The sequence below is a fragment of the Felis catus genome, chromosome B3 (assembly GCF_018350175.1).
Source record: "Felis catus isolate Fca126 chromosome B3, F.catus_Fca126_mat1.0, whole genome shotgun sequence".
Taxonomy (NCBI): Eukaryota; Metazoa; Chordata; class Mammalia; order Carnivora; family Felidae; genus Felis; species Felis catus.
The window spans coordinates 14536841-14554709 of record NC_058373.1 but is presented as its reverse complement, the minus strand read 5'-3'; the positions used below and the strand labels follow the sequence as shown (position 1 = coordinate 14554709).

The 17869-nt window shown below is 42.3% G+C and overlaps 1 long non-coding RNA gene across 2 annotated transcripts; it reads right to left on the bottom strand.

Annotated features, from left to right (window-relative positions):
• Positions 1-370: 370 nt before the first annotated feature.
• Positions 371-11548, bottom strand: LOC111560785. 2 transcript variants are annotated; one of them, XR_006598905.1, is made up of 4 exons: positions 11207-11548; positions 8885-9893; positions 4992-5112; positions 371-497 (listed from the first exon to the last, which is right to left on the bottom strand). It is a non-coding gene; the product is annotated as an uncharacterized LOC111560785 (long non-coding RNA). The 2 variants fall into 2 exon arrangements; XR_002742801.2 differs by lacking the exon at positions 11207-11548 and having other exon boundaries at positions 8885-10390.
• Positions 11549-17869: the final 6321 nt, after the last annotated feature.

Genomic DNA, 17869 nt, shown 5'->3' with positions numbered 1-17869 from the left:
AACTATCTCTTGACAAAAACGTCCATTGATTCCTTCCTGCTGCTTGCTGGATGAAATCCAAATCCTTGCTGCCTAAGAGCTATCATGATTGGAACATAATATTCCTTTCGTAGCCCATCTCCTGCCACTTCTTATCCTGCACGATCGTAAACCACAGTAACTTACTCCTCATCCTCCACGCACACTGGGTCCGCCCGGCTGTGTCTTGCCTGCGTTCTTCTCTCAGTAGTTTTCAACTTCAGAATAACTCAACCACTTCTTTGATAGAAAGTTCTCGGGGGCGGGGGGGGGGGATGGAAGTTCGGTTAAAGCGCATTATGGCCGTCAGTCGTGCCTTTGCAATTTGGGGATGACCCAGTAAGATAGAACGATCGCCGCTGGAGGAAAACGTTGGTTAAATTATGCGTCAGCCTTTATAATGAGAAGCAAAAGAAGAAGGAAATTTCAGTGCGAAGTAAGTTGGCTTGGAGGTCTCAAGCGCAGAGGCGGTCTCTTCCCTGCCAAGAAAAAAAACGCATGTGAATTAGTAGGGGAAATGTACGCGATTGGCCAAGAACAAAACTGGATGAGGAACCGAAGGGGAAAGTGATGGAGAAGAGAAGAGTTTGTCAACATAAAAGGATGCGGAAGTCGATCCTCCGTACGTCTAGGCAGTTACGGAACCCGGAGTCTCTCTCCACACTCTGGTAGCAACAATCTAGGCCGCAATTTACATTTTACATTTGTGTTAGCGCTTGGAATTGGGTAGCGAAGGTGTTAGGGGCGGTAGATCAGAGAGAAACAGACCGAGCACCAGCGGCGGAGGAACAGGCAGGCATGTAAAATGTGCAACAAAGGGCAGATAGAAGCATTTGTTTCAGCTTTAAACCAACGTGTGTGTAATTAACAGCTCTAATTCATGATTTAATTTCCCCAACATATCACTCTTTATTGCAAACCCTTCATGGTACATTGTGATTCGGCTGTGAATCAGAAAGATGCTGCGAGATAGGCCTGACATAGTTTCCTCCGGTGTCTTGGGACTAAATTTGGTGCTGGTGACAGGCGGCACCCCAAGAGCAAAGCTCGAATCCCCTCTTTACCTCAGCAGTAGGTCTATAGAGGAAATTAGCTGAACATTCCAGTACATTCTTGTTACGATGACGCTGCTCAGGGACTAGTAGGTCCATTTCGGGAATTGTGACTTCTTTCCCATTCAATTATTAGTCTCTCTACCAAGACCACCCAAAATTGCCAATTAGCACGAGTTGTAAAGGAATGCATGCTAGATGGATATCTGTATTTGGCTTCACTTTCTCATCCCTAAGTCCAAACTTTCACACGGCAATAGCTTCTAGTCCCTTCTAAGGAAACTAGATGTGAAAAAGAAAGGGAAACTAACTTCTCCATTTCTCAGAAGGAAGACAAGAAACACACACACATCCAGCCAACCCCCAAATCCCGAATTTCTTTAAATTCTACCAATTTGGGGGCACAGCATGTGATCCAGGCTGAGAGAAAGAACATATCTTGTGAGGGAAGAAAAAAAAATACTGGGATATCATGAAATTCATTGAATGAGCCTTCATTCTTCCTGGTCACGTGTTGTAGTTTCAGAATCTATAATCATCTGCAAAGTACATACGAGCAAAGGAAGAAAACTTGGTCATAAGGAAGCATGAATTATTTAAAAGATGACTCTACTCACACAAAACCGAAATTAACAGCACGCAATTCTCTTAATAATTCAAACAAAATTCTCTACTTTCCCTTAATCAATTACATGTGTTAAATAAAGTATGTTTTTTGCCTGAAATATTCAAGTGATTTCTTCAAATGTCCACTTTGTGTACACACAGGCAGAGGTACACATTTGAGTACGTTCTATAATTAATTTTGAAACGAGACAGCAATGTCCCGATAAGTAAAGTAGTGAGTCCATTATCTGAACAAATGGAACCTGGATGACAAACGCGGGGGAACTATTTTTCCCTCTTCTTAAACAGCCATCTATTGCATAAGCAGAAAAAAGAGATTTCCATTCGTAAAAGAACTTTTTTCATTTTGTACATCTGCAGGCACGAAAGAAGCCATACTCAACCACAAATTAGGTCAGGGAGCTGAAATAAACTCAGATTATAACAGGCCATAGGTCTGTGAAAAATATACTGTCATTTGGGGTTGGATTTTTATTTTATTTTTTTTACCGTAAAGCAAAGGAAAAGTCATTTTATGATAAAATATCATACCATCTGTTCTTGTATGTAAGAAAATTTGGCTGAACTGATCCAATTTGCAACAAGTTAAAATGGGTAGGTCTGGAATTCCTTTATCCTCAACCTTCAGTGGCTCAACGTTGTAAGAATAATACAGCGAGGGGAAGAGGAGAAAACATAGCAACTCTATGTTAAATTCTTGGCCCAATTTCTACCACTTTGTGGCTTGTACTTGCTATGTTCTGGGGGAACCACTGTGATTGCATGCTTCTAGAAGAAATCACCTCCTATCTCAAGTTAAGTGGGTACTGAAGCCAGGTGGTCCACAGATGCCTAAATTTGAATCTAGAAAGTAGGTCTAACTTGGAAATACTCATAACCACAACTTCAAAACGGCAAAGGGTTGTCCTAAGTCCCAAATTTCTATGATTCTGAAACTGAGTAACGCTATTAAGATAGCAGGAAATCGCACTTTTATTTTGCATAAGACATATGTTTGTTGGGTCTTCCCGGCTTTGATTACGGTTATACCCAGTGGTTGAAGGATACCATATATACAACATCCCCATTGTATTTATGAATGTATTTTGATTTTCTATGATATGTTTTCCAGTCCAGGGGAGTATTAATATCCATGTACCTATTACTTTTCTATTAAATGCAGTATATGTCAAGAATGAACAAAATATCTAAACATATAATTCAAGGATTTGGTGGGGGAATAGAACATAATGATGATGAGTCTATAGGGAATTACTTAAATTTTTATTGTTTTATATCTACTTTGTTTTTTCTCTTCTATAATTGTATTACTACACTTAGCTTTAAATTTTTTTCATGGTTATTTATTTTTGAAAGAGAGAGAGAAAGAGAGCGAGTGAGCAGGGGAGGGGCCGAGAAAGACGGAGACACAGAATCTGAAGCAGACTCCAGGCTCTGAGCTGTCAGCACAGAGCCCGACGCGGGACTCGAACTCGCGAACCGTGAGATCATGCCCTGAGCTGAAGTCGGACGGTTAACTGACTGAGCCACCCAGGCGCCCCTACAATACTTAGCTTTAAATGAAACCTTAAATTTGCAATGTCATCTAAAAACAAGACTCTTTTTCATATTTTAGGTGGATGCCCCTTCATTCTTAAATATACACACACCTACCCTAATTTTCAATATAACTGCAAAATACTTTTTACTAAAGTTCTCAGTTTTTTAGGATCCTGGAATAATCCTACATCTGAACCTACAGAAAGTCCTTCGGCTCAAAGCCCTGAAATGTCTGACATTGCATATCACTCAAAAAGGCCACTGCTCTAGTTTTTAAAACTTTAGAAAACTTTGCTTTGCCTCCTTTTGATCCCAAGATGAGATCAACCAGGCAGAGCGTATACTCAGGGTTTTATGGTACGTAGGTTGTCTCATTGTAGGCAAAACCCCACACATAAAGGCGAACAGAAGTGGGAATATTCTTTGAATGTCGGGATAATTTGAAAGATAATGTGAATAATTTAGATCTGAATTATCTGGTTGAGCTCTAATGCCAATTAAGTTAACCGAATAAATTATCCTAGCCTGATAATTTACGGTGAAGAAAAAGAAGCAGAGTTAAGGTAAATACCTGAAGGGTTCATTTACAAACTCAGTTAATAATGTTTTCAGTCCTAATTACTGAGTTTGGCTATATAAATAGCTGATCTATTCGCTGGCTAATTATATAATTGCTTAATTCTGCACTTCAGGTTGTTGAAAGAATTAAATGAAATAATATATTTAAAGAATTAAGTAGTCCTTTTTTCACACACTTCCCTTTTCCCCCCCCTCCACTCCATCCTTACCATAACCCACCAGTGGGTGGGCAGGTCTCCGGTAGGAAACACAAAAGAAAACAAAGCAAAAACAAACAAAAAAACCACCTGTGTCACAGCATCATCTAACACCGTGCCATTTCATCCTGTGCACATTACACCATCGTCACTGTGGTCACAAGCCGGTCCCATAGATACAGTTACAGGCCAGAACTCCATCTGGAAAACCAAAGCTGAAGAATAAGCTTCTGGAACATCAGTGAGTTCAAAATGTCCTGTACCGTATTTGACAAAGAGGCTACCATTTTGCGGGTGTATCACATACGTGGTCGAGTGTAATCCTCCTAAAAATCCTCCCAGATGAAAGGAACGGTTTTATAGAAGACACTAAGTTTCAGTGAGGTAAAATAACACGCTCAAAGTCACATAACTCTGAAATGATAGAAATAGGTACTACCCCAGGCTTTCCTTGCCTCAAAGCCTTTTTTTTCTTTCCAGTACGCTGTGCTTCCTTCGGATGCATTGCTGTTCACCAAATGGGCAGAGCGCACATTTTCCTGGATAAAATATGTGTCGGAAAAGAAGATATATGTTTGGCTACATTTTACAGGGTGGCTCGCATCCTTCGAATTTTAGGGACAGCGGCAAAAAATGCCAAGAGCCTGAATTTTTCACATCGGCCTTTAGAAGGTGTTTATGTGTTTATTTTGAGAGAGAGAGAGAGAGGGAGGGAGGGACGGGCAGAGAGAGTCAGAGAGAATCCCAGGCAGGCTCTGAGCACGCTGTCGGGGCAGAGCCACGTGCAGGGCTCGAACCCACGAACTGTGAGATCATGACCTGAGCTGACATCAAGAATCCCACGCTTCCCCAACTGAGCCACCCAGGCGCCCCCACACTGGCCTTCAAATTAAATTGCTTTTCTGGTTTTGCAAATTAAATTGCTTTTCTGGTTTTGCAAAAAATACCGATCGGTGAATTTCGTGCTTTCAGTGCCTACCGAACAGTGGGTCGGCCTCAGATGAATTGCTCGCTGCGGCATAGCTGGTAGGTTCTGCATGATTCTAGTGGTGCTCTTGGGACCACGCACAGACTCCCCTGTGATTGTGGGGAGGGAAGCCCTGCAGAGGAGAGAGGAAAGAGGGTGAAAAAGAGGACTGGGGGTAGTTATCCCACATTTGAATCTCAATGAACACTTCTTTGGCTGAAGGGTCAGAAAAGTGGGTTTACATTCCACCAGTAATCCTCGTTAAGTGTGCCCCTCATCTCTCTTAATTTGGTTTCCCCATCAAGAAAATAAAAGCAGCCTGGTCCACCAGGCTGGGGAGGAGGACCTCAGCCTGTGGAAGGATATCTACGAACGCTGCTCGAAACGTAAAGTAAGAAAGCCCTGTTCAAACGTGCAGATTATTAGCGCCTGTCTGTTCCATTCTGGTTGCCAGGCAAAATCCTTGGCCCCTTGCCCTGAACCACAACATCCTCAAGACAGGCATGGTGCGGGGTAGTAACCGGAAACAGGGCACTTTCACATTATTTTAAAATTTGTTATGAAATTTTGCCAAAACTTCATAAATACCAGCCAGGGCGATGGGGTGTTTGTACAACATTCTTTCCACCTCATGAACCATTGTTTTTTGTTCTGAACGCAGAAGTTTAAACTGCACTGAGTTGCCGTTGCCTGGCTGGGGCCAGCTTGTGAAATGCCCCAGATGTAATGCTTGATTCTAGCCAATTATCTTTAGTTCCTCTCGTTTATTAGTGTTAAATTTGAATTACAAGGGGAAGGGTGAGAGAGTGGAGCCCACACTATACTCGAGACCTTTTAAGACAGTGAATTCATTTGTATTATTTCGTTATCGCTCTTGATAGCTACCATCGGCTGGAGGCCGTTGGTGACACTTTGGGATGACTTTAGACCCACGCTTCTTTTTCTCTCGCTGTGCATTTGTTTCCCAAAAGCAGAAGGTGAACTTTCCCGTTGCCACGTTCGAAACAAGCAAAAGAAAAGAAAAGAAAACAAAACAAAACAAAAAAACTCGCAACAATCTAAAACTCGTAGTTAACAAAATAAACTGCAGATAAATCCCCTGAAGGTCTTGGCAGCAAATGTTTCCCACTAAAAAAGGAACTCTGCACTCATAGTCTGAAACAAATTAGGAAGGAGGGGGAAAATCAACAGCTCTGGGGTGAAATTGGGGTTGGTGCTGCCTCATCATTTTTTAACCAAAAATAAAACAAGCAAATTTTGTTTAACTGCAGGTCAAAATACAAAAAAAAAAAAAAAAAAAAAAATTAAAAAGTCCCTCATCTGTTCAGTGTAATTACTAACAGAGGACACTGTTACCAGCTGCAGGGTTCAGGGATAAATGGAGAGAACCATAATTTTCTCTCCCTGGGGTTAAACCTCCAAACTTTGAGTCTGTGCCTCTATAGTATGCTTTTAATATACCATGAGAAGCCAAGTCAGAATGTTTTTTTTTTCCAACGTTTTTATTTATTTTTGGGACAGAGAGAGACAGAGCATGAACGGGGGAGGGGCAGAGAGAGAGGGAGACACAGAATCGGAAACAGGCTCCAGGCTCCGAGCCATCAGCCCAGAGCCCGACGCGGGGCTTGAACTCCCGGACCGCGAGATTGCGACCTGGCTGAAGTCGGACGCTTACCCGACTGCGCCACCCAGGCGCCCCAAATTGGCTATACTTTAAACTTGTCAAATGTTGGCAATTTCTTTCCAAATGTTCTCATTTCAGCACAACGAGAGAGAGTTTTTTTTTCCCCTAGTACTTTTCCCTTAATTTTTAAGCCCAAGTGTATATTAAGGAAAATTTGACCCATATGTTTCTGATTCATTTAAACTGAACTCATTGAACTTTTTTTTTTTTAATAAAACATTTTTGGTGTCCAAAAAAAACCCAATGCTGTTCTTTAAAACCATCTTTAAAACCTTATTTTTATCTGCAGAAGAATGTCAGATTTGGGCTGAAAAGGAAATGGAATCTGAGCTTAAAAGTCTCACCTTTGGTTTGAGATTGAACTCATCAGGTTCCTGCGGGGTCTGACAGGGAAGTAGGAAAACTGTGTTTTTTTCACTTTTTCACTAGGCTTTTCTCACCGGGTAATTTCCCCTTGTCATCAGGATCGAATCAGAGAAATACGGATTAACCGAAGGGTGTAAGTACTCATTTCATAGGAACGTGAGCGATCATCTGGATTTGTGGAGTAACACGAACTGTCCAAAACTCTTACGAGTGTATCCTGGATTGCCTTAACCTCCTCACTGTCTTTTACACTTGACCCAGACAGAAGAATAGACGTGCCCAAAAAGGACAGCTTGCTGGAGACTGGACACAGGTGGATCGAACATAGGTGATTCTGAGACAGGAGGAATTCACAGAAGAGCCACATCTGGGCAAGCTACGTTCTTCCCCTTCTGAAAATGAACGGCTGGGGAGTGTGCTCTTGGGGTTCAGACCAAGGCGGGCTTCTTGACAGCAATGAGAAGGGTATTTGTCCTTCTCTAATTCGGTATCACCATTGCAACAACTCCCACCGAGAAAAGTCAACCGTATTTTACCGGCTCAAATGCTCCTTCTGGGGAGCGTTTAGAATCCAGATCGGAAATGCAGGTGACATTATATATAAACATAGATTTGGATTGCATCTATGTCGATCAAGTGAAACAAAGAAACAAACAAACAAAAAAACATTGAGCAATATCCCCGGTCTTCTCCAATTAGAGTAGACAAACGCCCTCAGTAGCCTCGAGTTTCACTTTGCCACAAGTAAATGGCTTACAATTACTGTAATGTTTCAGAACTAGAGGTATCAGGTGCAGATCATGGGTTTACACCCAGATCCATGATTCTGATAAGGCGTTAACTTCTGTTTCCTCCTCTGCGCGGTGGGGACAGAAATAACACCTAACTGGGCTTGTTACAAAGTTGAAATGCGTTAGTATGTGATGATTAATTCGATATCTGGCCCAAGTAAGGACTCAGTAAATACTACTACCATATTATTCAATTCCAATATTTCCCCACGTTTCAATAGTCTTGAAATCAGACCGTGCTTTACAATAGATGGCATCTTGAGGTGCCTGGGTGGCTCAGCTGGTTAAGCGCCTGACTCTTGGTTTTGGCTCAAGTCATGATCGCCTGGTTTCATGAGCTGAAGCCCTGCATCAGGCTCTGCACTGGCAGCATGGAGCCTGCTTGGGATTCTCTCTCCCTCTCCCTCTCCCTCTCTGCCCCTCCCCCACTCATGCTGTCTCTGTCTCTCTCGAAATAAATGAATACTTTAAAAACAAACAAACAAACAAACAAAAAACCTCAGACATTGACATCCACGATTTGGAGCAAAACACTGATTCAGCAGAGCCTGGCTCTGAATGTAAGAAGCGTTAGCATTCCTAAACTCGTTGATTTTGAGTATATATCCACGCATACACGCCCAAGCACGACAGATGATCAAAACTGGTATACTTAGGTCTAAAAGTGCCTGCTCAGTAAGTACAAAATAAACATCTCAAGTGAAAAGAGAGGGCGGGGCGCCTGGGTGGCCCAGTCGGTTGAGCGTCCGACTTGAGCTCAGGTCATGATCTCACGGTTCGGGAGTTTGAGCTGTGCTGACAGCTCGGAGCCTGCAGCCTGCTTCGGATTCTGTGTCTCCCTCTCTCTCTGCTCCTCCTCCGCTTGCGCTCTGCCTCTCTCTCAAAAATAAATAAGCAAGTAAAAGAGATTAAAAAGCAAACAAAAGAAGGAAAAGAGAGGGCTCGGGAGGATGGAGGGCTGTGTTGAATCAAGTGTCCGGAATGAGATCTGGCATGCTTGACTATTTAGTGGATGCTTGCTAAGTCCGCTCTACAGGATGCACTCTGAGTGGTCTAGCTCCTACCTGCCGGTCTCCAGGTCTGCTCCTGGTCTGCTCCAGACCTGTCGTCCACCCTGCTTTGCAATCCTGTCCAGGCTCCATCCACGAGCAAGGTCTTCGCATACGATGACACCTACGTCTGGATTATTCTCCCCTCCTGAAATATCGAGGCAAGCAGTACACTTTCATATTTGGGGGATTCTTGGTAGCAGAGCATAACCTTGCCTATCTTGGCTGAGCGCATCCCAAGTTCAGCTCTCGACTCGAGAGTCTGCCTCAGCCTTCTCATCTCTAGAGTGGGAGTAATAATAGACGATCCGTGTCTCATGTGGCTGAAGAGAAAAAAAAATACGTCTAAGTGCTCTGAACCATAGTTCGTAGTGAGTTTTCAATACGTATTGCTTTTACTATTTCTTGGGACATCTTTCTTTGGCTTGATCCTATCCCCTACTTTAAACGCTCACAGCTCCTTGTATTTCTTCACAGCACCTGCATCAGTCAGAATTTTCTGTTTTGCTGCGTGCTGATGCGATGGATGTGTGTTTCGCTGGCTTGATTTCAACTGCATGAGGGCAGACGCCACGTTCAATTTTACTCAGGGCTTTGTCCTCAGAAGACGGTCCAGTGCCTACAGGTAGAACATATTCAGCGAGTGTCTGTTGAGGGAATGATACTGAAAATTACAATACAGCTCCTAGTTTCCGGTGGCTGCGGGATGCGAGTCCATCATCCAGAAAACGGACGTGGACGCGTTCCAGAGGTATTGGACAAAACTGTGATAAAAAAAGAAGCATCTGCAGCCACCAAAACAGCACTTCCCCCGACTAAAGCAAAGTCAGAAAAGGATTCAGGGCCAGAATTAGGAACCAGAGGTTTTCTCCGTGGGTTAATGAATTCATCTGGCTTTCTTTGGTTGCCCTGAATGTATATTTTTACGCTCTTCAGTCCAGCCGAACTCCAGCCTTTCTCGAACAAAGCGAAGCTGACGTGAAGTCCCCGTCTGTAGCACCTCAAACAACTGTGTCCCGTAAAACTGTTGACACAAAGACTTGAAAATGAGAATCAAAACAACACGACCAGCCACAAATAGCCCTCCTGGATTCTCCTCACACTTTTTTCCAGCCCCTGTGTCTCCGCACTCGGCTGAACCTTTTGCCACGAATAGCTTTGCTCTGTCCTTTTAACGATAATATCTTAAACTTTTATGGTGCCTTATAGCTAAGCATCTCTAGACATTTTACAATAGCATTGAAACGAAAGCCGGGGCTTCTCTCGGAATTGCCACGGGGTCCACAGTAAAAGCCAGCAGCTTGTGTCTTTGTCCTGAAAACCAGAGGCGGCCTGTGGGCCGATGGAAGAGAGGACAATCCGTGTCTCCCTTTTCTGGTTGCAACTCGCCCTTCACCTCGTGATGGCAGGAGGCAGGAGAGGGAATGAGCATTCGCTGGCGTGGAAGGCTTGGAACCCAAGGATCTGTGCAGAACAGCTCGGGCTGAATCAGAGCTCTCGGTTCCCATATCCCACATCCCTCAGTCTTAGCTGTTTTTTTGTTCTTTTGAAAAAAACCAGATTCGTGGGGGAACACTAGATTATTTGTAAGTGCAATCAAATATTTACATAACAGAAAACTAATTTCCTTAGTTAAAGCCGTTTCAAAATTTGAGCTTGCATATGTGTGAGAATATTTCTCCCTTGGAAATCTGTTTTCACTTCATGTATATGAGTGAATATACATGGAAAATATATACGATTCTATATTTTATATAAATCTTACATAACTTTATATCTATGTATATCTATATCTATATCTATCTATATCCTCCGTGTATCTAAATCTCTACCCTTCACAACATTGTTTAAAAAGCCTAGGCTAGGATTCACTGGGTCATAACCTAGTTTTTTTTTTTTTTTTTCCAATTACAATGATCTAATGGATAAAACATAAGATTCAAAGCCAGAGCTACATTAGCAAAGTGAAGAGAGAATTAAGGCAATTATCTCAGTAATTAAGGGGACCGGCCAAACCTTTTTTGGCAGTGATGTCTAAATAAGTTGAGGAAAATGTGGGCTGGGGGAGGTGGAAACACTCGCGTTTTCTGAATAAAAGCCTCCTTTGGCCAACACGCTCTGATAATCGAACCCGGAGTCAGAAATTTGAACTTTTTCCTCTTAGCCAAAGGAAGGCGGAGGCTTTGGGTCATTAATAATTGATCACTTAGGCAAATCTCTCTCTGCGCAGCAGAGAAGTAGTAGAGTAGAAGAGGAATCCTGTTTAACGACCCCCGGCTTTCTGGAACACACCAGCACATTCCATGAAGCTTGGCCATATGGAATAATAAAGCTTACCTTTCTGGTGGGGCTGCAGCCGATCCCCGCACAGGGCGGTTTAGGGGCGCTCTCTGTGGGGTGGTGATGCGCTCTGTAGCCCGGGCCATGGGGATTTCTTAAATCCCTTTTACGATGCCTCTTCCGCCAGGGCCCCTGCGCTTAAACCCACACCCCAGGGGGCGATGCTCTCCTCCCCGGCTGGTGCCAAGCTCCGAGAGGGCAGGCCCCGGGCACAACTGTTTGCTTTGCCTCCTCTTTTACTGCTGAGCTCAAGTTCAGTTGTGGCTGCCTTTAAAAACGACAAATGTGTTCTAATTTTAGAGCATCATAGCAATAATTGTTTTTATTTCGGTGGTGAGGAAAAGTGAAGGAAAAACAGCTTGGGACTTAATAACCACCCTAGCCTGCAGCCTTCGACTTTATTCATGCGATTTTTTATTTTCGCTCTCCCTCCCCGTGCACCTTACCATCTTCTTTAAGGCACAGCCTTAAATTACCTTTGCAAAGGTTATATGTTTATTTACAAAGAGCTGGCTATCAACGGGCCTCGCCAGGCGAGAAGGGTAGCTTCTGGCAATAAACATCTTCCGCTCTCTTAACACCGCCGAGGCCAACTGAATAAGGTAATGTTTAGTACTTCAGACATAGTATAGTTTATGGCTTCATTAACCACCTGACCCGGATTGTGTGCAAATTTCATGAAAGTATGATGTATATTTATTCCCTGAGGTATGCTGCTTGGCGGTATTTTATTCTTCCAGGGAAATTGTAATAATGATCCTTCAGGGTAAGAGTTTTCACTTTCAACAAATTAGAAATTCAGTCACATATAAGCAGTGTATTTATGGAGGACACCCCTATGCACGAATTATATATATATATAGACACACACACATATATACATATATATGTGTGTATATGTGTGTGTGTCTATATATATATAATTAGCGCATATATATATAATTATATATATACATATATACATATATATACATATATATACATATGTGTGTGTGTCTATCTATATATAATTAGTGCATATATATATAATTAGTGCATATATATATAATTATATATACATATATGTGTGTATATGTGTATATATATATATAATTAGTGCATATATATAATTATATATATACATATATGTGTGTATATGTGTGTGTGTCTATCTATATATAATTAGTGCATATATATAATTAGTGCATATATATAATTATATATATACATATATGTGTGTATATGTGTGTGAGTCTATCTATATATAACTAGTGCATATATATATAATTAGTGCATATATATATAATTATATATATACGTATATGTGTGTATATGTGTGTGAGTCTATCTATATATAACTAGTGCATATATATATAATTAGTGCATATATGTATAATTATATATATACGTATATGTGTGTATATGTGTGTGAGTCTATCTATATATAACTAGTGCATATATATATAATTAGTGCATATATGTATAATTATATATATACGTATATGTGTGTATATGTGTGTGTGTCTATCTATATATAATTAGTGCATATATATATAATTAGTGCATATATATAATTATATATATACATACATGTGTGTATATGTGTGTGTGTCTACCTATATATAATTAGTGCATATATATATAATTAGTGCATATATATATAATTATATATATACATATATGTGTGTATATGTGTGTGTGTCTATCTATATATAATTAGTGCATATATATAATTAGTGCATATATATATAATTATATATATACATATATGTGTGTATATGTGTGTGTCTATCTATATATAATTAGTGCATATATATATAATTAGTGCATATATATATAATTAGTGCATATATGTGTGTATATGTGTGTGTGTCTATATATATATGTATATATATATATAAAATCATGTCTGAGATATCATTCCCATGCCAGCTTACAAAGACATCTAAGTGAAATAAAAAAACAGGAACAACAAACCACAAAACAAAAACAAACAAAAAGAATCCTGATATGACAAGCTAGCTCGCGAAGTAAAAGTGTTATTAGGGCACCAGATACCTGGTCATTTCGGAAAACACTGTGTATATATAAATATATACATGTACATTATGTTATATATATATATATATATGTGTGTATATATATATATATATTTATTTATTTAATGTTTATTTATTTTGAGAGAAAGAGAGAAGAGAGAGAATGAACAGGTGGGGGGGTAGAAGGAGAGGGAGAGAGAGACTCCCAAGCAATCTTTATGCTCTGTGCAGAGCTAGACTTGGGGCTTGAACTCATGAACTATGAGATTACGACCTGAGCTGAAGTCAAGAGTCAAATGTTTAACTGACTGAGCCACCCAGGCGCCCCTGGATATACTAAAATTTTTTTCATTGTTTATATTTGAGAGAGAGAGAGACAGTGAATGAGCAGGGGAGGGGCAGAGAGAGACAGACAGACAGAGGCAGAGACAGAATGTGAAGCAGGTCCAGCCTCTAAGCTGTCAGCACAGAGCCCGATACGATGCTTGATTGAACTCACCAGCCATGAGATCATGACCTGAGCCGAAGTTGGACGCTTAATCGACTGAGCCACTCTGGTGCCCCTGGATATATTTTTTTTAATTGAAGATTTCCGGATAAGTACTTGAGTTTATGTAGGCAAACAATAAGGAGGGAGATGGACAATGATATGATTAGTTTTATTTTTGTACATAGCCAAATGTGGAAAACAAAACGAATCCTGGTTTTCTTTGGAGGAGGAGGGTTAAAATTAACATATCTCCGAAAAGTAATATTTTTTATATGGTCAATATTGTATGCGTGTGTGAAAATGGGAGCACCATGAAAAGTGGAGGGGCAACTGGGTGGCTCATTCTGTCAAGCGTCCAACTTCGGCTCAGGTCATGATCTCGTGGGTCATGGGTTCGAGCCCCGAATCGGGCTCCGTGCTGACAGCTCTGAGCCAGGAGTCTGCTTCCGATTCTGTGTCTCCCTCTCTCTCTCTGCCCCTCCCCCACTCACAGGCGCTGTCTCTCCCTCTCTCTCTCTCTTTCTCAAAACTAAAATAAACATTAATTTTTTTTTTTTTTAAAGTGGAAATTTGAGGTCTGGGCTTTGCTTGTATAGATAAATAGATGTGAAAGCGGGACTCATAGTCAGCAGCACTGGCCTTTGCTCTCTGTCCTGACCTTCCATAATTATTTTAGCCTTCTAGAGGTAGCACTTTCCCAACTGCATGCTCACTGCAGCTTACTTAATTTTCCTCCTAGGGTTCTCCAGTGTAGAAGGTTCTCTAGACTGGCCAGCCCATCCTTCCAGATCCCACTCTCTGTGTCCACTGTCATTATCACTCGATAACATATCAATTTGTATTTTTTCCCCGTGTGTGCCCTTGCGTATCTGATTCCCCCCGTTATGCCGACAAGCTTTTATCTACCTCCCTCATAGTAGCTTCTCAATAAATATCATTTGTTTGACTGATATTAATTCAAATAACGATTGCCCAGTGCCCACTGTAGTGTTTGATGCTGAGTAAGTGTTCAGTAAATGTTCCCAATTTCACCAGGTAGTTAACAAAGCAGAGGCCAAAGAAACATTCCTGTATCGTACTTGCTTTATGACCCACATAAATGAGAATTTGATGTAAAGCCTGCTTTGTCCTCCGCAAATAGAATGATCACTTAATCTTCCCCGTGCATTTAGTTTTTTTCCTCTATCATTCAACACTGAGGACTTCTTTACCTAGCGGGAGCCTTGGCGATCCTTCCAGTTCTTTCTAGTGATCTCCGAGGACAGATTATACGTTTTCCAGATTGCTGTCGAGAAACCTGTCACTTTTTCAATCTCCCACAGCTGTGCGTGGTGCTGAAGGGTCTCACTGGGAGCCGCTGGTGCCTGATGCTTCCCATCTGTAGGAGGCCCAGTCCGACGACACTTTTGGAGACTTTTATGGCTCACAGCCTCACTTAGTGGGGTTCTGTTTAACTACACCTTCCTAATCATTGCAATGAAAAAAAATCATTGAACCTTTCGACTGATGTTGGGATATAGAAAATGCTTGTTTGTGGAATGCCTAGAACAAAACGCTAACCTGACAGGTTTTATTTATTTATTTATTTATTTATTTATTTATTAAAAAAAATGTTTTAACGTTTATTTATTTTTGAGACAGAGAGAGACAGACCATGAACGGGGGAGGGTCAGAGAGAGGGAGACACGGAATCTGAAACAGGCTCCAGACTCCGAGCTGTCGGCACAGAGCCCCACGCGGGGCTTGAACTCACGGACCACGAGATCATGACCTGAGCCGAAGTCGGCCGCCCAACCGACTGAGCCACCCAGGCGCCCCTTTATTTATTTTTTTGATGTGGATAGATTCCCCCACCCCTCTCCTCATAAACTCCCAATTCGTTGCAAATGGGGGCATGGCCAGAATGCCCTGAGGGTAATTATGACCAATGGGAACGTTTCCAGAAATTTAGTAGTGGGCCAAGTCTTCACAGGACCACCGGAAAGTCGGTTGTCTCAGAACATGAGGTGATGTAACACGGATCTGTCGTGCCTTGGTGTGTGTCGTTCATGTTTTTGATAATTGAATGGGGACAAGTTTGCTTTTAAAAATTTTGCTGTGCTGGGGTGCCTGGGTGGCTCAGTCAGTCGACTGTCCGATTCTTGATTTCAGCTTGGGTCATGATCTCATGGCTCGTGAGATTGAGCAGCACATCCGGCTCAGAGCTGAGGTGGAGCCTGCTTAAGATTCTCTCTCTCTCTCTCTCTCTCTCTCTCTCTCCCCCCCCCCTCCGTCTCTCTCTGCCCCTCCACCGCACCTGTGTGCTCTCTCTCACTCTCTCTAAAAAAAAAAAAAATCATTGTGGTTTTCTCCTACAAGCTCTGCTGCCTTTAACAGATCGTTATTAGATTATATCAGAGTTATTAATAACCCCCCTAATTAAATCTTTGCTTTGGAGAAAGAGAAAATTCTTTTTATGGCTGGAATACTGGGAAATCCCATTTCCCAGTGAATTATAGGCTTTTAAAGTGGCATCAGTGGTAAACAGTCTCTATATGGGAAGAAGATTGTGCCCCAAAGCTCATTAAAGCGATTGCAACTTCCAAGGAGTGAGAAATTCCATGAAATAGAAGGCAGAGAAAGTTGTGTCAGGAACCAAAGCCTGGAAAGATATCATGAGGAAGAAATTGATTTTCTCTGGATGCTGCCTATCGATTTACGTTGGGTTTGTGTAAGTCGCGCCCTGAGCAAATTGAGAGAGGCTCGTTCATATGTGAATCTGTGTGAATCGTGCGTCCTAGAGGTTTGCCAGGACGCGAGCCTTTGCCTTTCTTCACCTCGCCGCACTGATCTTAACATGAGAATCAAGAGGATCTTGGGAAGACTCTGAAAGTGACTGGAACGGAGCAGGGACTTTATTTTTATTTGTGTTATTTTTAACATTTTTATTATTATTTTGAATGTTTGTTGTATTTATTTATTTTGAGAGAGACAGCATGAGCGGTGGAGGGGGGGGCAGAGAGGGGGACAGAAAGAACCCCAGGCAGGCTCTGCACCATCGGTGTGGAGCCTGATTCAGGGCTCGAACTCACGAACTTCGAGATCATGGCTTGAGCCGAAGTCAGGGGTCAGAGGCTTAACCCACTCGGTCACCCACGCACTCCCAGAGCAGAGATTTAAGAAAGTTATTTCCCTTTGTGCAATGTGACAGATACCGGTCACCAAGGTGAGTACCTGGCGATTCTTATAATGCCGGGAGACTGGGGCGTCTAGAGTCGTTCAGATTCACATGTCCCTGGGACTCAAGCCCTTGGGTGGTACCAAAGTGGGAACAGGTGAGGAGGAGAGTGGGAGAGCTCTCTTGCTTAAGGTGACGACGACGGCTGTAAATCTCTCTCCCACGTGTCGATGGCTTCAGACAATCGATGTGATTTCCCAAGCACATATATTCCAAGTGGGTGTTTCTCCAAGATGGTGTCATCCGAGAAGTAAGCCAGAGGCCCAGGTTCCTTCCATCTTGTGGCTCTAGCTTCTTCAGCATGTGGCTACCATGGTGGCTGCAGGAGGAGACACGGGCGTGAGGATTGTTCCCGAGAGCCTGGAGGAGGTTCGCATCACCGTGCGGAAGCTCCTTCAGTGGGCTTGCGGTCCGATGTCCGCCCCTGTCGTTGAGGGGGGTAGAGAAATGTGGATGAGCCGTGTGTCCAGGAGGAAGAAGAAAGCGCTCTCGTCTATGCTTTGGTCAGAACCATCTGGATTTCATCTTCTTTATGCTGGTAGAAGACCCTGGATTGTCATCCCCAGATTGGGCCTTCTGGATTTAGAAATTGAACCACGTTCACACAGGAACCTTTGCTCCTTCTCAAATGGCTAGAAAGAAGCTAGTGAGAAGAGGAGAGATCGTACATGCACAGGTACACATATGTGTGCCTACGCGTGCACGCATGGTTTGAACCGGAAGGTGGGATGTATTCTCAATGAAATAATTTCAAGTCATAGGATTTGTGTCTGTGTCTGAGTGTTTGCTCCTTATGGGGTTTAGAATTGGGGATTCTCCTTCTTTAATGGGAAGACGTATTGCAAAGAATTTTGACGAGTACTGATTTTTCAACCTCGCCTAAAAAAAGGATGCTTTTGACTGCCTTCTTCTTCTTCCACTTCTCCTCCCCCTCC